This window comes from Sus scrofa, chromosome 5 (genome assembly GCF_054392235.1).
Source record: "Sus scrofa isolate SSC_HxYL_T2T_F1_AM1 chromosome 5, Sscrofa_HxYL_maternal_Yorkshire_Landrace_v2.0, whole genome shotgun sequence".
NCBI classification, from domain to species: Eukaryota; Metazoa; Chordata; class Mammalia; order Artiodactyla; family Suidae; genus Sus; species Sus scrofa.
In genome coordinates, this window is record NC_139387.1 from 37499344 (window position 1) to 37519056 (window position 19713).

Sequence of the window (19713 nt, forward strand, 5' to 3'; positions counted from 1 at the left end):
TGTTTATACAGTATATACCCACATTTTATATGATCCAACTACTTGTTCTGAATGTAATCTTCTGGAAACATCTGAGATAAATGACAGGTGAGTAAATAGCAGGTAAACATTTTGACCTCTTATCCTTGAATATTTTGTTGCTTGCTTGAGTTAACAGTTTTTAGGTTTCAGATTATTAATGGTCATAATAAAGCAAGAAAATAATCAAGAGGACTCATTGTGTACTTCTAAAATCTAAAAATTGAAATTCTCTTCATCACATACATAGTTTGCATGTGATTTAAAATATAAAATACAGGGAGTTAATTCATACTGTATATTTATGCTTGGACCTTAGAAGTAAATTTAAAGTGTCTCTCCTTGAACTAACTTGATCCCTAAAAAATTTAAAGGAAATCTAGCACTATAATAGTTTATAAGAAGTGGCTTCTCAGCATTAAGAGAGCTTTGCTACTTAAGAAACTTTTTTTAAAGAAAAGACACTTTTCCTGCCATCTGGGTTTTGTTTTTAAAAGAAAAAGCTTTAATTTGCAAAGAAGGTATGAAAGTTACTCAGTTACAATGGATTCAAGGTATTCCATGTAGAAAATTTTTCATTGTATCAAATCATATATTTCAGGTTAGCATAACTTTGAAATAATTTTCTTTGATGTTTCATTCATAAACCATAATCATTGTCTTTTTTCTGTATTTCAAAACTATTGTGTACATTTTTCATAAAGCGGGAAGAGTTGTCTGTTTATACTTCATTTTCACGTGTAATTTTATTTTTATTTTATATTTGTGAACAGCATTTATTCATGTGAAAAGTGGGGAAGAGGGCACTTATAAGGCTTGTGCATGTGACACAAAAATTATTCTGTAAACAGATTTTTTTTTTTCCTTTACATGTTGATGGCATATCCAAATTATAATTAGGCTAAAACAAACCCCTTATAGGTAACTACTCTTTACATAATTATTTTCCATAAATAAAATTGGGAAATACTGAAAATTCAGGTATTGGTAACTGTTAGTATTTAAATTGTTACGGGCAAAATCAAAGACTTGTATGTAATTCTGTGGCAGAATAGTGGTTTTCTTCAAATGAAGTAGATATATTTACTAAAAATGAGATCCTTTTGAAATAATATTACTTAGAAGACAAGCCTGTAAGTCTTATTTTTATAGTATGCAAATAAGCAGTTATATTATTTACAGTTTTAAGGGCTTTTTGAAGTGAAAAGTCAGGTTTTAATACTTTTTCTTGCATTCTGAATATGCACCTTGAATATTTATCAGAATTTTTAATTTTAAAATGGTCCTCCATGTACTGTATTATAGAACTTAATATAAATAATTCTCTAAACATTATTTTAACATGAGACTAAACTTTTTTTTTTTTAACTTTCGAAAGAAGCTTATTGAAATCAATACTGCTTTTGGATGTAAAAATTGGATGTTGTATCATTTAAAACCAAACACTGAATTTTAAAGATGTAGCCACTACCCCCTACCCCAAGTTGAATAGATCTAATCCCGTCTTTTGAAAAAATTCTCCGTGTCCATCAGTTGCTTAAGGTGAATTGTGGCCAAATTATTAAAATATTTATTATGTATATCATCCATTTAATTTCACATAAGGTATAGATCCTTCAAGTTATATTTTTATTTAGACTTTGTTAGTTATCAACAAGCTTCTAGTTTTCTGAAGGCCTGATAATGGAACCTGTGTACATTTTCAGTCATCTCCAAGATTGAATGTGCCCATCAAGGGACTTCTGAACCAGTTTATACCCAAAATTAATTAACAAGTTTTCTTACTGGTTTTAGTTGAACTAGCCTAGTCAGCCAAATAAACTCCTTCTGAAAAGTCCGTTGTTAATTTTAAATACTTGAGATCAACTCACATTACATTACAGTAATGGGTACACCTAACTATATCATGGTTTCATTACATTCAGACATTAACTATGAATTCCTAGCTTGCAAACTATTGTTGACATTTTTTCTTAATCACTGATGTGTACCATACCAAAATTCCCATGTTTTGTTTGTACATTAATCAGAATTGAGTTGTAATACTGTTATGTGCCTTCATCCAAGCAAAATTTTACATAAGCATTTCAGTGCAAAAAATTCTGTTATCCAGAAATATTGTATCGTTGCTATACCAAACAGTATTTATTGCGGATGTAGATGTGAATAAATGGGTGGAGACTGGGATTAAATATATTCAAGTGAAAAACTTTTTGAAACAAATTTAAAAAACTATCTGCATAATTTGATCATCATAATAAGGTCTATTGACCTTTTTTAGAAGTTTTAAAATATGAGTCCTTTTGAGCATTCGTGTAAATATTAAATGGACTAAATGGAGTAAAAATAACTTGGAAGCTAAAGTGAATGTCAGCAGTAAGTCTGTATACAAATAAAAGAATTATGTAATCTCTTATTAAAGTGATGATGAATGGCTAAAAGGGCAAGTTCTTAATTTAACTGGAAACTTAATGATGTCAGCGAGCTGTTGATGTCTGTCCATCTTAATTTTTTTGTGTTTGAACTGTTGGTAATGTTAATTGCATTCTCTCATTTTAAAGATGTATTAGTTTTTCTAAAAGCATTTAATATCTAAGTTCAAATAGATAATATTTTAATGGGAATATCAATATTGTAAATTTCAGCATGTTAACTACATTGTGCTTCATATTCTGTAATTTCTGCTTCTATTCTCAGACCACTCTGAGCAAAACAAAAGTAGTTGGGTGTTTTAAGATCATATACTTTTTATAGAAATACTTTTATTTTTGTAGTTATGTTATTTCAAGTTGTGTTCCTCTTACTACTTTTTTGGAGCAACAATACTCAGCAAATTTCTGTTACCAGTGCAGCTTTCCTTTATATACTGAAGAGTGATGAAACAAGTTTACTTCTTTAGATATTCTTGATTCATGCTTTGCTTCTCCCTGATATCCACGGTTTTTACACATTCTCAAATCATTATCCATTTATTTGATTAGATTTTTAAGCATCATGTATGGGGTATAGGTTAAATAAATAACTCCTTTCCTTTGCAATTTATAGCTTTGCATTAATTTGGCAGGGTGGGGGGGAGCCAAAAGTTCTTTCTAATATATTAAGATGTTTTATCTCTTTAAGAGTTAGTGTTATATTGAATCTTACGTGAAAATTAAACTCTTCTAATTATCTAATGAATGATCCTAGCAGTAATAAGATTTAAAAGCTCCTTCTGCAACTCTTAGGTCATCTGAGATGTGACTAATATTGTCCAGCTCTGTGTTTTCCCATATATCTTAACTGCTTCATCTGGATGTGCCAACTCTGACTTCTTTCGCTCCAGTTTTCCTTGTTTTTGTATTATTTGCAAGACCTATCTGACCACACATTTATCTTAATTGAAATGAGAAGAGAGTAAGAAGTGATCCCTTGAGTGGATGTATAGTGTGTGTTTTGCTCACTGTGGTTTAAGAATATGGTTTTGTTTACAAATGATTAATGTTCCCTGTTTAAAAAAAAAAAAAATTCAGTGCCAGTGTGAGTCATCTTGATCTCTCACCTTCATCCCAGTGTGAAATTTACTACCATTGTTTTAGTTTGTAAATTAGATTGTTTTGAATAAATAATGGTTTGATTGAATAGTTAGCATTGTTTAAAGGAAACCTAATAACAAAAAAAGTGGCAGGGGTGTCATATATGATATCCAGACTTACTAATTTGCCTTGGTGGTAGCTTTAACTCTCACCGTGAACTCCGCAGCTGAGTTTGAAATGTCCATTTTGTGAAATTTTGGGGGCAAAACTGAGTATTCTTTTAACTGTGATGAAGTTTATTTCTACTATTTAGTGAACTGCCTAGAATAGCAATTGTGTATATATTTTATAGTGTAATGAAATGCTTTAGTTAAAATGAGGTAAGTATTATCTCCAGAAGTGGAAAGATGAAAGTATGAAATGTTTTGATAGTAAGGGAATTTTTTGTAAACATATACAATGAACAGAATTTTGTGTAATATGTTCTAGCCAGTGCAAGAAGAGATTTTGATTTTAAAGAGTTAACTTGTATTTAGATACTTCTGTGTCTTTTTGCCCACTTCATCTCCATTCCTCTCATTACAAAGAAATTTTCAGCTAAAAGTGAATTTTATTTTACTGAGTATGCCTCTGAAATTTTATTAGAATCCTTTTAATTCAGTATATTAATGTGAAAACCTTATAAAAGATCCATATCTAAAATATATATTTGAATCTTTTACTTGAAAGATGAATTAACTAATACCAGTAGATTTGCTTAGATAAGTTTCTAACAGAAACACTCATAACATGAGTTGTTAGTATTGACGTAATCTCACATTATCTCAGAATGCAGGTGCTTCTCTGTATTGAAATTTTAATTTAGTGCTCACTTACAGACTTCATTAAAGAGCCATAGATTCCATTTGTCTTAGTTTTTCCTTAATAACTGTTTATATAGAGCTTCCTTTTATAACTGATAGCTAAAGCAAGAAATTGTGTAGCATTGACATAGTTTTGACCACATGGTATTCTGAAAACATGAACATTGAATGTATTTGTCACTTTTAAGCTTCTTTTCGATACCTTTGTTTATGTAGATTTCTACTTAGAAATTTGAGACTATATTATGGAATTGGATTATTGGAAATGGGTTGTATTGCCTTCAAATTTGCTTTTTTTGAGATTGTAAAATTTGTATTTCCAAATGGATAAATGTAAAGTGTTTAGAAATAGAAATAAAAACTGTCAGATTACCCCCAGATTTCATGTCTGTATGGTGAAAATTGGAGACTTATTACTAGTAAAAATCTATTTATAAAGCAAAAGATAAGTAATTTATCCTAAAGATACATGTTGTAATTTCACAAATGGATTCTCTACATAAAAAGGAGTAAAATTCTCCATTGAAGTGATACAAATGATATAAAATTGTAGTGTTTGCCATATGTTTTTTTGGAAGGCTTGTTTTTGTTTTGCTCACTGTGACTTAAAATAATTCATCCCTTCCAGCACAACAAATTAATTAGGGAGATAGCGTTTTTTTTAAGATTTACAGATTTCCCATTAATTCATTTTTTCACATTAGAACATAGGCTGTTGTCTTTCTTTAATACTTCAATACCAGTTTGTAAAAGTATATTGCAAGTAGTAAAGATAAAATACATGAAGGCTGCCTTTCTAGATTTTTTTTCCGTGAAATAATTCCACCAAAAGCTTCATCAGCATAAGATAAAGTTCAGTAAAAGGTAGCATTAGAAATGGCTTAAGTATCTATTTGAAAAATATGGGCAAATAAAAACTATTTAAAAGAGAAAGTCCAGGATTATAACATATGCTTTTTCTTTTTGCAGTTGTAAAATTTAATATTTTACGGCTAGGCAATGTGAATGCATATGTGTACTGATGCTCTTAAGATGCTTATAGCCTAACTGAGGAGGAAAGGACATAAAAGAAAATTTATAGTTGCAACAGAATATTAATTACTCTTAATAATAGAGCAAAAGTATTTTTCAGTCGGTTTTTTGGACGACTCACTAAACATTGTTCCCTTTTGCCTCTAACATCATCTTATTGTTGAAACACTCTCTTGGAATTTATATTTTAAATATCTGATGTTTCAGTGGTCACTTAGATCTACATTAATTGAATGTTTCTTTTGTGAACCTCTACCTGACATTTGCATATTTATGTATTCTTGAAATTTTAGTTCATCTAATTTATTGAGGATTTTTTTTTCAATGTGAGGTTTCAATGAAATTTATTGTAGATTCCCATATAGCTTGTTTTGGGTTAGTTTATAATACTACATTAGATATTTCAACATGGGTGGAATAGAGTGAAAGCAAAGTAAATGTTTTAAATTTGTATATGTCTAAAGATTTGTACGTGGATGTCATATTTAAATGTGCATACTGAGCTTATATTTATAAATTTTGTAACATAGAGGATTGTTTGATTTATAACGTTTGCAGAAGTTCCTGTATGCTGTCAAATAAAAACTAGTCTGTAAAATAATTGATTGCATTTATATTCAGTTCACATTTGTTAATGAGTTATATAGAATTTGTGTGGGTGAATGAAAAATATTTACATTAAAATCATCCAGGCATTTTTCTTTTTATTTTTGTAGTATGCATACTTTAGGAAATGACTTATGTTTCCATCTTCACAGAAACAGTAGCTGCTACATGTTCATTTCTGTTTCAGTCATTAAATTTATAAGGCAATAATGTTTAAGAAGAATGAAATCAGAATGTGTCAGTTTTAATTATCACATAAATTTGGGAACATTTCTCCACCACAAAGGCAGCTACTGTTTCAGTGAATTCTTAATTTTGTGTTAGAATACGTAACAGTGAAGTAGATGCACGACTTGTGTATGTATAGTTAAGCCAGCATTTTTCTGTGTATTATGGGGAATAGCAAAATCTACATCATAAATTTTGACACATTACAGCTGAAGGAAGAGGAACACCTTCCAAGACAAAACAGTCTTCATGGGGGAAAAGTGACGCTTGTCCAGCAGTTTGCTTCTTGTGATTGAACTGAACCTGTAAGGATTCATGGATAAAATGAACAGGAATAGATCTGAATAAAGCAAATCTGCATAAATGGTAACCAGTAGCTCTACTTTTATTTTTTATGCTTAACTGTTTTATTTGAAGGAAACCTGTGTGATTTAAAAAGTTATAGCTTTTGCAACTTTATTACTGGTTATATACATTTGGCCATTATAATGTGCAAGCAATTGGAAAAAAAAAACGTCAAGTAAATGCTTGTTTTATAGTAGTTTGTTCTTGTTAAAAATGTTCATATGATAATGTCTGTAAACAGCACCACTTTGATTACAATAGATGTAGTGTTGTAATAAACTGTTTAATGGGGCTGATGTGTAAAGCTGTTCAAGTTATTTGATGTTTACACCTCAGGGAAAGTCTTGTGTTCAGCAATATCTAAAGATAATGTTACTATGACATTTATACTGTCCTTTAAAAAAACATTGCAATAGAGTTTTTGGATATGCATCAATCTAATCTTGCGTTCAGTGAATTAAACATACTAATTAAGTGTCTCTTGCCCTTGATTTTGATATTAGAATAGGTGATTACATGGGTATTTAATATTTCTATATTCTGCTTTTCTAGCTGTTTTTATCTAGTTAAGCTTGTGACTTTGCTGAATGGTATGTAAACTTGTAAAAACTGAAATTTCACAACATAACAATCCAGTCAATGTGTTAAGGGTCAAAAAAAAATTTTGTGGTTTTAACATTTTAGTCAAAACCCATACATGAGTTGCTACAGTATTGCAGCTTAATTACAACAGAAATGTACTGAAACCCTTAATTGTAAACTGCTAGCATTGAAGAAATATTTTGACAATTCTGAGTTGATGCGGCAGTTATTTGCTGTTTTATATTGGTAGTGCTTATGGTTTATTTTTGAAGCCATGGGCAATGTAAATATAGCCAGCCGTGCAGCAGACAAATGTGAGTAAAGAAAGCCTTAGTTTTATTTTCCAATTACAGGAAATAGATTTTTGAAGGGTGTGATGTTTTACATTGGGTTGTATTCCTGTATGTGTAACGGGAGATTGTAAGTGTACCTATCTCTACCGTTTCAGGAATTCTGTGTATTCCTGCAACCTTTTACTTCATGCTAAAATTACTAGTTAATATGTTTTTCAAACCTGCCTTGCATATAAGTCCACATTAAAAGTACCTGGCTAGCATGTGTTCTTAGTTAAATATTAACATAGGCAGAATGTCAACTTGATTTGACATTTTTATAAAAAGGTCATTCTCAATCACTACTTCAGAAATTTGAGTTAAAATCTTTAAGCAAGTTAATTTGTTTTTAATGTTTTCGATAGTCTTTGGGAGATCTGATAATACTCACTGATTTTTTTTTTTTTTTTTAAGTATAATCAGATTTTAGGACAATGCTTGGTATTTAGGCACCCTAAATATTATGTAACGTGCAACCATAGAAGCCCTCCAGAGACCTTCAGTTCTTTTCATGTTGTCCATTATCATACTGGTTCTTACAAAATTAGCTGTTTCAATTTATTCATATTATCGCCAGTTTTATTTTAAAACATTTTGTGATTAGAGTATTTGTGCATGGGATCATTGGTGTATATCAGAGCTGTTTGCTCTCAGAAATCATTTATTAAGTGTTCTATCTTGTTGAAAGTGCAGTTGCCCTTTTAACATTATTTGAGAATTGTATCAAAAATCTATTTTCTTGCTTTGTATATAGGTGTTAGTTTTTGTTATTTCTTAGCTTTTTTAAAATTACAATGCCATAATAAGTATGGACATAAATATATTACAAGGGAATTTAGTTTGTAGTAATCTTAAAAGGTAAGTAACTGTCCGTTAGGATGAAATTTTTCCTCTGAACAATTTAAAAATGGAATCATAAAAATCTTAACTGTGCTTGAACTTGAAATGAAAACTGGAAATTTTGTACTAATTAAATCCTTCATTTACCTTTTCCTTTTTTATCAGTGGAACCCTTTAATTGCTCATTCTAAATCACTCTTCTACTTGGCTGATTTTATTACGTGACTTTTATTTCAGACAATGTGAGCGTACTAGAATTGTTTGCTGTTAGTCCATTATTTAAGTGTTGTCAGAAGGAAATAACTTTTTTTTTTTTGACCAGTTAATTTTGCAGAGTCTTTCTCTACTTGATATATGAATGTTTAGCAGTAAAAGGTGAAAGTGTAAGCCTTGTTTTATTCTTCATGTCCCCCTTTTTTAAAATGGGCTGATGTTATTTGAGAACTTCTTTTTTTTAATGTTTAAAAATAATCCAAAGAGAAAAATTTTTACATAGACACCAAAAAAAAAGTCCCAGAGATCTTTTCATTTCTCCTTAAAAATAATTGTAGTGAATAAGAAAACAAACTCAAGTTTAACTTTTAAACCATAGCACTTAGTAGTGCTGTGCAGTCAACACATTCCTTTCAGCTAATAAAGTTAGGAATGAGCGATACACCATTTGAATGGTATTGCTTCTGAAGCAATACTTTGAATTGAATGTGCTTCTTTTAGTTAAAGGACGTAAGTTATGGAAAGGATATTCTGGAGTAAATTTGTAAGTGTTTATTTTGTCAATTTTCGTAAGCAAGGTTTGGAGTAAGTTGCAAGAGCTCATGATCATAGTTTAGCACACTTACCTAGAATATTCTTAAGCAGTTAACTACAATTTGGAGTTCACAAAAAACTTATGGATTGTAGCTTAAGGTATTTTCAGTTAAATCTCCTGTGGAGAATGTTGCTTTGTTTTCTACTAGTTTTAAGGTCAGTTCTTAAAATAAACATGGAGGTTTTAATGAATGTTATATAACATTTTATAGTGAAAGGGGAAAATTGTTGGAAGGGCAAAGAGTTTCTTTCCCTTATGTATTTAAATGTGCCAATAACCTAAATACATGCAGTTTTATACAATGAGATGCTACTACAAGACTTTCTGTTGGAGTGCTGTCGACATTTTGGTTTTTTTATACCTGAATGATCATTGCACTTTCTGTATCTTATAAGATGGCTTCATTTTTGTGTTTTAAGCTCCAGCTTGTTATTTTAAGAGGAAGTTTTATGTTCTCTTTCCTAAGAATATAGTATTGAGGTTCTAGCTGTTTTACGGATAACTGCCTTTTGAATTTATTCATTAAGCTCATTTGCATCCCATAACCATCTGTAAATGTTTCCCATAGTTGTAAGTGCACACTTATTCATTGTACATATTAGACATTTTTGTGCTAAAATATATTAAGTGGGATTTTTGTAGCAAAGCATTCAATTTTTTGGTTCATAGAGTATGTGTGTGTTGTTTTTTACATTTAACCTTCAGTTTAAACACTGGTGTATTTATTTTTTTAGCAACTTTACTCTTAGAAGCCTTAGACTAGTTTTTTAATAAATATTCAACCAAAAATTATGAATTTATTAAGATGTGGCCTTACATATAGCATTCCCTGTGTTTGTAATGTGAGATTTTTGATTTAGAGAACTCAAAAGATTCATGAGTAAAGTATTTTATTGTTAAGTTGAAATAGAAAATGTTTTAAAATGTCTAGGCTTCTGGGAGGAAGTTCTTATACTCTTCTTTCTTGGTACCAGAAAGAAGCAATGTGAATTTTTATGAATATTCAATATTCAGGCAGTTGTATGCTGTTCAGGTTGATTTAGGTTTGTTTTAACCAACTTCTTTAAAATTTCAGGTTGTTGGCATTCACTGAATATGTAGCTACTATGGTTTTTTTGTATGGGACATATAAACACTTGGTTAGGCATGGATAGATTTTAATGTTTTAAAGGCTTCCTGCTATATTAACATACTGTAATGGGAGTCTTTAAAAATATTAGGTAGAGTTTAATTGAAGTCACACAAGTCTTGAAATGGTATCTGTGGATAGTAAATACTACCAAGAGTTTTTCATGTGGGAGTATCCTGAAACTCCGCCATGAGTGTAAATGTTTTACATTAATTTCATAATTGGATAGACCCTGCATTTAGTAAAAACATTTCATTTTGAAGATGTGTTCTTTTTGTCGCATTGTTACTGCGTAACACTTCTCAGCATTTCTGTAAGTTAAATTATTTTAAAACGGTGAATTCATGTTTATTTTTTTACTTTGAAAATTGTAGTACTCAGGTGGTATTTAATGGGAAAGGATCCTTTGGGGTAAATCATAATGTATTCTAAGGAATGCATCTATAGCATTAATGACTTTAGCCTTAAAAAAAGGTCTATTCTTATTCCTTCTTCCTCTTCATTCCATGGTATATTAGCAAAGTAGTTTACAGCCTTGTACAGCCTTACAAAGTTGTTTTACAATTTTTAATGGAAAGCCCTTAACAAAAAATTGTATCGTATTACCAGTATACATAAATTACTGAACCACGGTTTGTAAATAATTTGTCTAAATACCAGGAGGCCAAAGAAAGTCAAAATTTTAGCTATTGACTCTATGGTGACTTCACAATAAGATATCTGTGCAAAAGGTAAGATTGATCAAATAAACATCTGTTTGGTGTCTGTGAGAACTAGACTTTCATATTAGCTTCTATTTAAAAGCTCATTCCATTTTATTGAAATGTTTGTAATTGCAATTTTGTGTTTAATGTTTACTTTCTGTCTTTTCTTTCTTTAGCATTTAGGTGACTGTTCAGCAGTTTGCTATATGGCCATTGTTGGCCTTTAAACTGCACTAGTAACAAGCATGGTATTTATCTTGTATCGAAAATAAAACAGTTTTTATAATACTTTGAAGTTTGTCTTTTTTTTTTTTGTTTGATTTATAATTTGTTAACCATTGTATATAGTGTGAATAAGTCATATCTAATGGCAATATGCAGGATAATAGAAATTGGACTGTTTGTATCTTTAGGCCAGCCTCCTAGATAGTGGTTATTTTCTCTTGTATTGGCATTTTGATGGTCTTTAAAGCAGTTTATATCTGACTAAAATTAGAATTTAGAACCCTAAAAAATTTCTAGACCATTTTATTTTTAAATCTAAGATTTCAGAAAACTTTTAATTTTAGGGGATTATTAACCTACTAGAGCTTAATCAAGTAAAAATGTTTCTAGATTGCAGCAAAAATACTCATCAGTTAGCCTGGAAGTAATATAGAGTACTTTTTATTTATTTGTTTATTTTTAGGACCCCCCATCTGCCCTATGGAAGAGGGCATATGGAAGTTCCCAGGCTAAGGGTTGAATCGGAGCTGCAGCTGCAGGCCTACACCACAGCAACAGCAGATCAGAGCTGCATCTGCGACCTACTCTGCAGCCCATGGCAATGCTTAAAGTGGGATCCTTTAACCTACTGAATGAGGCCAGGGATCCATCCAAACCTGAATTCTCATGGATGCTAGTTGGGTTCTTAACCCACTGAGCCACAGCAGGAACTCCTAGAGTACTTTTTAAACAGTTAGAAATTGTGATTTCAGTAAGGATTTGTGTGCCAGGTATTATTTAAATCAGGCCCCAGATTTCTCACCTTTATTCTTCAATGTTTATTGAAGGTAACAGTTCTAAGCAGTTGACATAACCAGTTAAGAAGTAAATAACCATTACTGGGATCCCTTTATATGACCCCATTACAATTGGGTTTGGGTGTTATTGTTTCACTAACGGAGTTCTTGGATTTTCATATTAAGTCATTTCCAATCATTTGCTGTTGTCAGTGTCACCTTTGAAAAAATCTACAACTTAGTTCCAGTCGTGGCTCAGTGGTTAACAGATCCGATGAGGAACTATGAGGTTGAGGGTTCAATCCCTGATCTTGCTCATTGGGTTAAGGATCTATTGTTGCCGTGAGCTGTGGTGTAGGTCACAATGTGGTGCAGATCCCGAGTTGCTGTGGCTCTGGCATAGGCTGGCAGCTATAGCTCCGATTAGACCCCTAGCCTGGGAACCTCCATATGCCAAGAGTGTGGCCCTAAAAAGACCAAAAAAAAAAGAAAAAATTCTACAACTTAGGATAGAAAATAGTTTACTTCCTCGTTACATGGAGACGTGAACAAGGGGTAATACTTAGTCAAAAGGGGAGGGAAATACTTTCTAGTCAAGGGAGTATTGCACCAAAGGCCATTTTGCAGGAGAAAATATATTGGGAAGAATACCAGTTTGACTGAAGCAGGGAGTGTGGAACATGGCCTATGTATGGAGTTCAAGAAACAGGCAAGGGCCAACACTGCAGGGCTTGTAAATCACATTAAAGATTGTTCCTGGCATGATGTGAAATCATCAAAATATATGTAGCTTCTTGGCTGTACATTGAATTGAATAAAGAATATAGATAAGGATAACCAGTGAAGCTATTGCAAGACTCTTTGAAAAGAACAGGAGAATAATAGTGGCAAAGAAAAGCTGATTTAGTGAGAATTGATGTACTTAGTGGAAGCTTGGAAACAAGAAGGTGAGAAGGATGCTGTTTAGACCCTGTGTAATGGTATGTTATTGCTTGAGGTGGGAAACTTTGGAAAGAGATAAAGACACTGAATTTAGTGCCTTTGAGATCCAAGATGTAGAAAGTAGTCATGTAGCTATATGGTTTTGGAGGTTAGAAGACGTGGGCTAAAGCCATAACTTTGTAGTAACAGTTAAAATAGAGAAGAAACTAAATATGAGGAGAATGTAGAGAGTCTTGATCACTTTTCAGTTTAATGGTTGTCAACTCAGCTGTAGAATAGAATCATCTCGGCCCTCATTGCGTTTTTGGAGGGGTGGGGAGGTACCATCAGGATTTATTATATGTGTGATTTTTCATATTCCACATGGGAATGATATGTAGTATTTGTCCAGCTTATTTTACTTAGCACGATGTGCTCAAGGTTCATCCGTGAGCATTTTTAAAGATTGCTGTTACACTTACTATCTCAATGTTTTTTACCCTGTAAGATAGTTTTCTCCTTTTATAAGTGAGCCAGCAGTCTCTCAGGGGTCATGATAGCAGAATGGTGAGTTGAAGTTAGAATGGGTTAATGACTCAATCCACACACCTTATGCACTGAATGATTATCAAACTATAAGCCCCCAGTGCCGTAAGTGCTAAATATGAAAAGCTTTATTGATGCCTGTAAGCATTTAGGAGTATATGACTTTAAAATGTTCATTTTTCACAAATACTGAGCATACCTGCTCTGTAAAATAAACTAGAGGGGACAGGCCATAGCATCTTAGTGGTGTCTTGTTATTTTTTAAATAGTTCATAAATATACTTGCATAGGTCCTACCAACATAATTACTATAGCTATCCTATTAGATACAGGATAGGTGGGCACATTGGTGGAAACATTAATTTATCATTGTGCAAAGTTATGTCATTGATTCAGGAATTGGGCCCCACCCTGGTACAGTATAGAAACTTGATTAATGTATTCCATTTTAATCCTCTTCCCCCAAAAACTGGTAAGTCATTTAACATTATTATTTCTTTCTTCATTTTTCCCCAAGCAAGGGCAGTGGGGAGGGGACCCCTTAATGAAAATACAAATGCTAGAATCCAGCTAAGTATCTAACTTATACTAAGAATATACTCTATTAGAAAGTGATTTGGAGGAGTTCCCATCGCGGCTCAGTGGATAACGAATCTGACTAGAAACCGTGAGGTTGCGGGTTCGATCCCTGTCCTTGCTCAGTGGGTTAAGGATCTGGCATTGCTGTAAGCTGTGGTGTAGGTCACAGATGTGGCTCAGATCCCACGTTGCTGTGGCCCTGGTGTAGACTGGTGTCTGCAGCTCTGATTCAACCCCTAGCCTGGAAATCATATGCCAAGGGAGTGGCCTTAGAAAAGGCAAAAAGAAAAAGGGGGCAGGGGGATGGAGACTGGGGCTAGTAGTTATTTGCCCAATTTAGTGATGACTGGCTTTCACCTTATAACCATTGTAAACATGTGTTGCAGTCCTTTTTAAACATCTCAAATTGTTTCAGACTTGCTGGCAACCATTCTGCCTTGAGTGTGTAAACTTTAAGCTCTTCTATTTCACATTACTTAGAAGCATGCTCTGTGTATCTGCACACCAGGAAACTGCATACCTATGAACAGGTAGTCATCAGATTTATGTTGCTCTGGGCTTCCTAAATGATCTGAGTATGTTGATGGACAGTAAATGGAGGAGGGATATAAATGACACAACTCCTCAACCTTGGGTGGTAATCTACTTGAAGTTAACCTTCTACCAGTTGTTTCTCCTGCTTCATGAATATTGAGGGTGGAACAGTCCCTCTTATCAGAAGTTAAATCAGTTAGCATAATATGTAAATAATGGAGTCATAAATGAAGATTTTAAGTTTTTATTATTCCTCACACTCTCAGTTCCTTTGCTGTTTCTCTTCCCTGACCTTTGAACTGTGGTGTACTCCCAGGAGACCATTTCCCTGCATTCCTTGGTTTTTTTCCTGTCTCGTGGTTTTAAGTATTAACATGCTGTCAATTTCTAAATTTATGTTTCCAGTTCAGACCTTCTTCCCAAACTAGAGACTTAACTGCCTGTTGGACAGCTATACTTGAATATGTAAAAGTCATCTCGAACATAATGTGCCAGGGCTGAATTCTTTCACCCTCAGCCATTCCTTGCCACCTTCAGCCCAGAGGCCTCCCAGCAGTTACCATCTATATCCTCATTTCCATCGGTTAGACCCAAAACTGAAATCTTGACTCTTCTCACACCCCATACCCAGTACATCAGGAAGTACTTTTGTCTACCATCAAAAAATACCTAGAATTTAACAACCTGTTTACTGTTTCGACTGCTTTCATCCTTTTCCTGTATCACTGTAGTAATTCCTAATAGGTCTCCGTGCTTTCTGTTCCTGCTTCCCTAAAGTCTATTTTGAGTGCAGCTACCTGAGTTTGTAACATGTCTCTGCTCGAAATCCTGCTGTAGCTCCCCATTAGTACTAAAGTTCCAGTCCTTTAAAGGTTCCTTGATGGTTGGGGCCCTATAACCTATCTGCCAGACATCCCAGTACCCTTCCCTACACTCCGTGCCTTCCAGCCATTCTGACCTTGTTTTCAAACAGGTGTCCTCTTTTCGCTTAGCCTTGGTATGGACCAGTTCCCTTGCCTGGAATGCTTTGGATATTTGCATGACAGTGTCATATTAATGAGATTTGTTTTCACCTTTCTATAGAAGGCTGGAACCCACTATCTCCCTTAACTTTGCTTTATTTTTCCAAGCATTTATTACCTAACATTACCTAGCACAATACATAAGGCCCACAAAAGCATGGATCTTGTTTTAAGTCCCAAGTGCCTACAGTCAGCATGTAGCAAATAAATGTTCTATGAATATTTGAATGAATGTCCTTAAAGTTTAGGCCTACTGCAGTATCTTGTCAGCTTAAACTGATGGTACTACAGTTATAAGAGCTAATTCAACATCTTTCAAATTGTAAAGTATAACAAAAATTGCCATTTATACCATTTTAAGTGTACATTTCAAGAGCATTAAGTACACTTAAAATGTGCAGCTATTACCACTATACATTTCCAGAATCTTTCATCCTAAATATATTTTGTACCCATTAAGCAGCTCCTTTTCTATGAATTTGCCTATTCTAAGTACCTTATAAAAGAATTCTATAGTACATAAGTAGAATTTTGCAAGGTCCTGTGTGGCTGGCTTACTTCACTTAGTATTTTCAAGCTGCATATTGTAGCATGTGTCAGACTTTCATTCCTTTTATGCCTGAATATTCCATTGTATGTATATACCACATTTTGTTTATCCATTCATCTGTCAGTGGACATTTGGGGTTCCACCTTTTGGCTGTGGTGAATAATGCTGCTATGAACACTGGTGTACAAGTACTGAGTCTCTTAGGATTTTTTTTTGAATGTCGGCACCCAGGAGTTCCTGTCGTGGCTCAGTGGTTAACGAATCTGACTAGCATCCATGAGGACACAGGTTTGATCCCTGGCCTCGCTCAGTGGGTTAAGGATCTGGCATTGCCGTGAGCTGTGGTGTAGGTCGCAGACGCGGCTCGGATCCTACATTGCTGTGGCTCTGGTGTGGGCTGGCAGCTACAACTCCCATTCGACCCACAGCCTGGGAACCTCTATATGCTGCAAGTGCAGCCCTAAAAAGGGAGGGGAAATGTCTGCACCCATGGCGTAAGGCAATTCCTGGGTCAGGGATTGAATCCAGGCTGCATCTGCTGCAACGCCAGAGCCTTAACCCACTGCATGGGCTGGGTATGGAACCTGCACCTCTGCAGCAACCTGAGCTGCTGCAGTTGGATTTTTAACCCACTGCGCCATGGCGGGAACTCACCTTGCAATTCTTTTAGGTGTATGTATACCTAGGAGTAGAATTGCAGGATCACATGGTAACTCTGTATTTAGCTTTCTGAGGAACCTAGGAATGCTTCCACAGCAGCTACGGCAGTTTACATTTCCACTGGCAGTGCATGAGTTTATCCACATTTTAACTAACACTTGTTATTTTCCATTTTTCTGATAATAGCTATCTTGTTGAGTGTGAAATATGATATTGTCAATTGAGATTTTTAAAAGTGGCTCATCTTTATCCAGTCTTTCCAAAACATTTAGCTTAGGGTTTTTTTCTTTCTTTTTTTCCTTTTTGCTTTTTAGGGCCACACCTGTGGCATATAGAAGTTCCTGGTCTAGGGGTTGAATCAGAGCTGCAGCTACCAGCCTACACCACAGCCACAGCAATGCCATATCCGAGCCATGTCTGCGTCCTACAACACGGGTCACAGCAACAATGGATTCTTAACCCACTGAGCGAGACCAGGGCCCAAGCACGCATCCTCATGGATACTACACGGGTTCATTTCCGCTGAGCCACAGTGGGAACTCCTAGCTTAGTTTGCATTGAACCAATTCTGTTTACACTCACATTTCATTGGTTTACATAATATTGTCATGAAATCAGAAAAAAATAATATGCGTATAGTCTAGGAACACACAGTCTTAACCAGGTAATTAGCAGAAGTTCTTCAGTATGAATGTTGTGTGTGTAAGTCAGTTTTAGATTGTATAGGTGAGGTTTGAGTATTCAGGTTATTTCAGTGGATTTATTGACTTGTATAAAGAATACTATAATGGATATCCTTATAAGTAAGTCTAAATGCACATCTCTTTAAAAAAGTTTCTTGTGCTTAATTCAGAGAGTATGAACATTTGAGGTTTTTGACACATGAAGCTGTCCTCTGATTTACCTTCTCCACAGCTGTATGTGAAAGTGCATTTCTCCAATCTTTTCCAACAATGAGTACTTTAAAAATGATTGATTTTGGAAAAGACAGTATCTTCTTTTTTTTTTAATATGTTGTTGTTTTTATAGTGGCTTAAATAGTTACAACTGCTTTAACATTTAAAAATATTGGAGTTCCTGTCGTGGATCAGTGGTTGGCGAATCTGACTAGGAACCATGAGGTTGCGGGTTCGATCCCTGGCTTTGCTCAGTGGGTTAAGGATCTGGTGTTGCTGTGAGCTGTGGTGTAGGTTGCAGACGTGGCTCGGATCCTGCATTGCTGTGACTCTGGTGTAGGCCTGTGGCTACATCTCCAATAGACCCCTAGCCTGGGAACCTCCATATGCTGCGGGAGCGGCCCTAGAAAAGGCAAAAAGACAAAAAAAAAAAAAAAAAAAATTTAAAATATGTTAAGTATTTAAACACTTAAAAATATTAATGTACTGCCATCTAGTGATAACTTTAAGGAATAAAGGATAAGTCATAATTTAGTAATTTCATTTTATAATTGAGGGAACAGTTAAGGGTATGCATTCAGACACAGGTACTATAACCAATTAAGGGCAAATCAAAGACCTGAAAAATCCAAGCAAAGCTCTCATCCAAAAAAGATCTGAAAGACTCTTTGCGTTTTGTTTGTTCGTTTGTTTTTTGGCTTTTGGGGCTGCATTGGGGCATATAGAGGTTCCCAGGCTAGGGGCTACAGCCATGCGGGGATCTGAGCTGTATCTGCGACCTACACACTTCTCATGGCAATGCCAGATCCTTAACCCTGCAAGAGGGGAGGCCAGGGATCAAACCCACATCCTTCACCACTGAGCCACAATGGGAACTCCTGAAAGATTCTTTTCTAATCCATTGTCTCAGTTACATCACAATCAAACCAAAGGATCAAAGTAACAATAATACTGTGATTATTGTGATGAGGTAAGTTAATAAAACTTTTTATTTCCATCTTTATACTGAAAACATTTCTAAATCTGCTCGATGCACATAGTAAGGGTCATTTGAAGGGAAGAAATTTTGTACCTACATATTCTGTATTTTCATGTAGATTATCACTTTATTTGGAGCATATATTTAACATTTCTATGAAAAAGTATATGGTACCCTGATTTCATTTCGAATACAATTCTCATAGTAAGTATAAGAGGGCTTAATTTTACCTAAATATATAATAAGTTTTTTGGATTTTGACCCTAGGTGTAAGTCTGGTTTTGTTTGTTTTTGGTTTTTTTGTTGTTGTTGTTGTTGTTTAAGCATTAGAGTGCACATTCTGTGCCATATATGGCATTCAGAAAGGATTATAAGCCAAGGAATATTCTCTCTGCCCTTTGAGAGTCAGGAAACAAAATTATTATACTCCATGAATACTCAAAATGACTGCAATATGCAAAGTACTGTGAGCACCCAGAAAAACCATGTACTGTCTGGAAGAAAACAATTGAGACTAATATATGCTGGCTACTTTCTCATGTGTTTGTTGTCTTTTTTTAATGTAAACATCAGAACAATTCCATCAGGGTTCCTCATTTTACAGGTGATAGAGTAAATTTAGGAAGATTCAGTAGCAAAGCAGTAATCCATTTTACCTTAGAGTCAGAAGAGCCATTCTAGAGAATGTGACAGTGGACTTCTTAGTGGTCATTACTTGCAGATGATACGAGATGGTATGGAAGACTACAAATAAAATTATTAGAATAAAAAAAAGCTCTGAGCACAAAATCAATATGGAAACCAGATATAAAGTACCTAATATTAACTCATAAAAGATGCTCAAGCCCTTTTGGAGAAAGTTTTAAACCTTTAGCGGAAGGCATTAATATAAACCCAAATACCAGACATACTATGGTCATGAATAGGAAAATTTAATATTTTAAATATGACAGTTCCCTCCATGTTAACTCAGCATTAATGCAAGTCCAGTTAAAATTCCGAGTGTTGTGCCAAGTCTTACTGGAC

The 19713-nt window shown here is 34.1% G+C and overlaps 1 protein-coding gene across 8 annotated transcripts in view; it reads left to right on the forward strand.

The window, feature by feature from the left end:
- The window catches only part of CPSF6 (cleavage and polyadenylation specific factor 6), a 34428-nt gene extending 23141 nt beyond the window's left edge, over positions 1-11287 (forward strand). For 3 of the 8 annotated variants that reach the window (XM_021090899.2, XM_021090901.2, XM_021090903.2), the window contains one exon: positions 6469-11287. The gene's annotated coding sequence lies outside the window, so the exon portion shown is untranslated. 8 annotated transcript variants of the gene reach the window in all.
- Positions 11288-19713: the final 8426 nt, after the last annotated feature.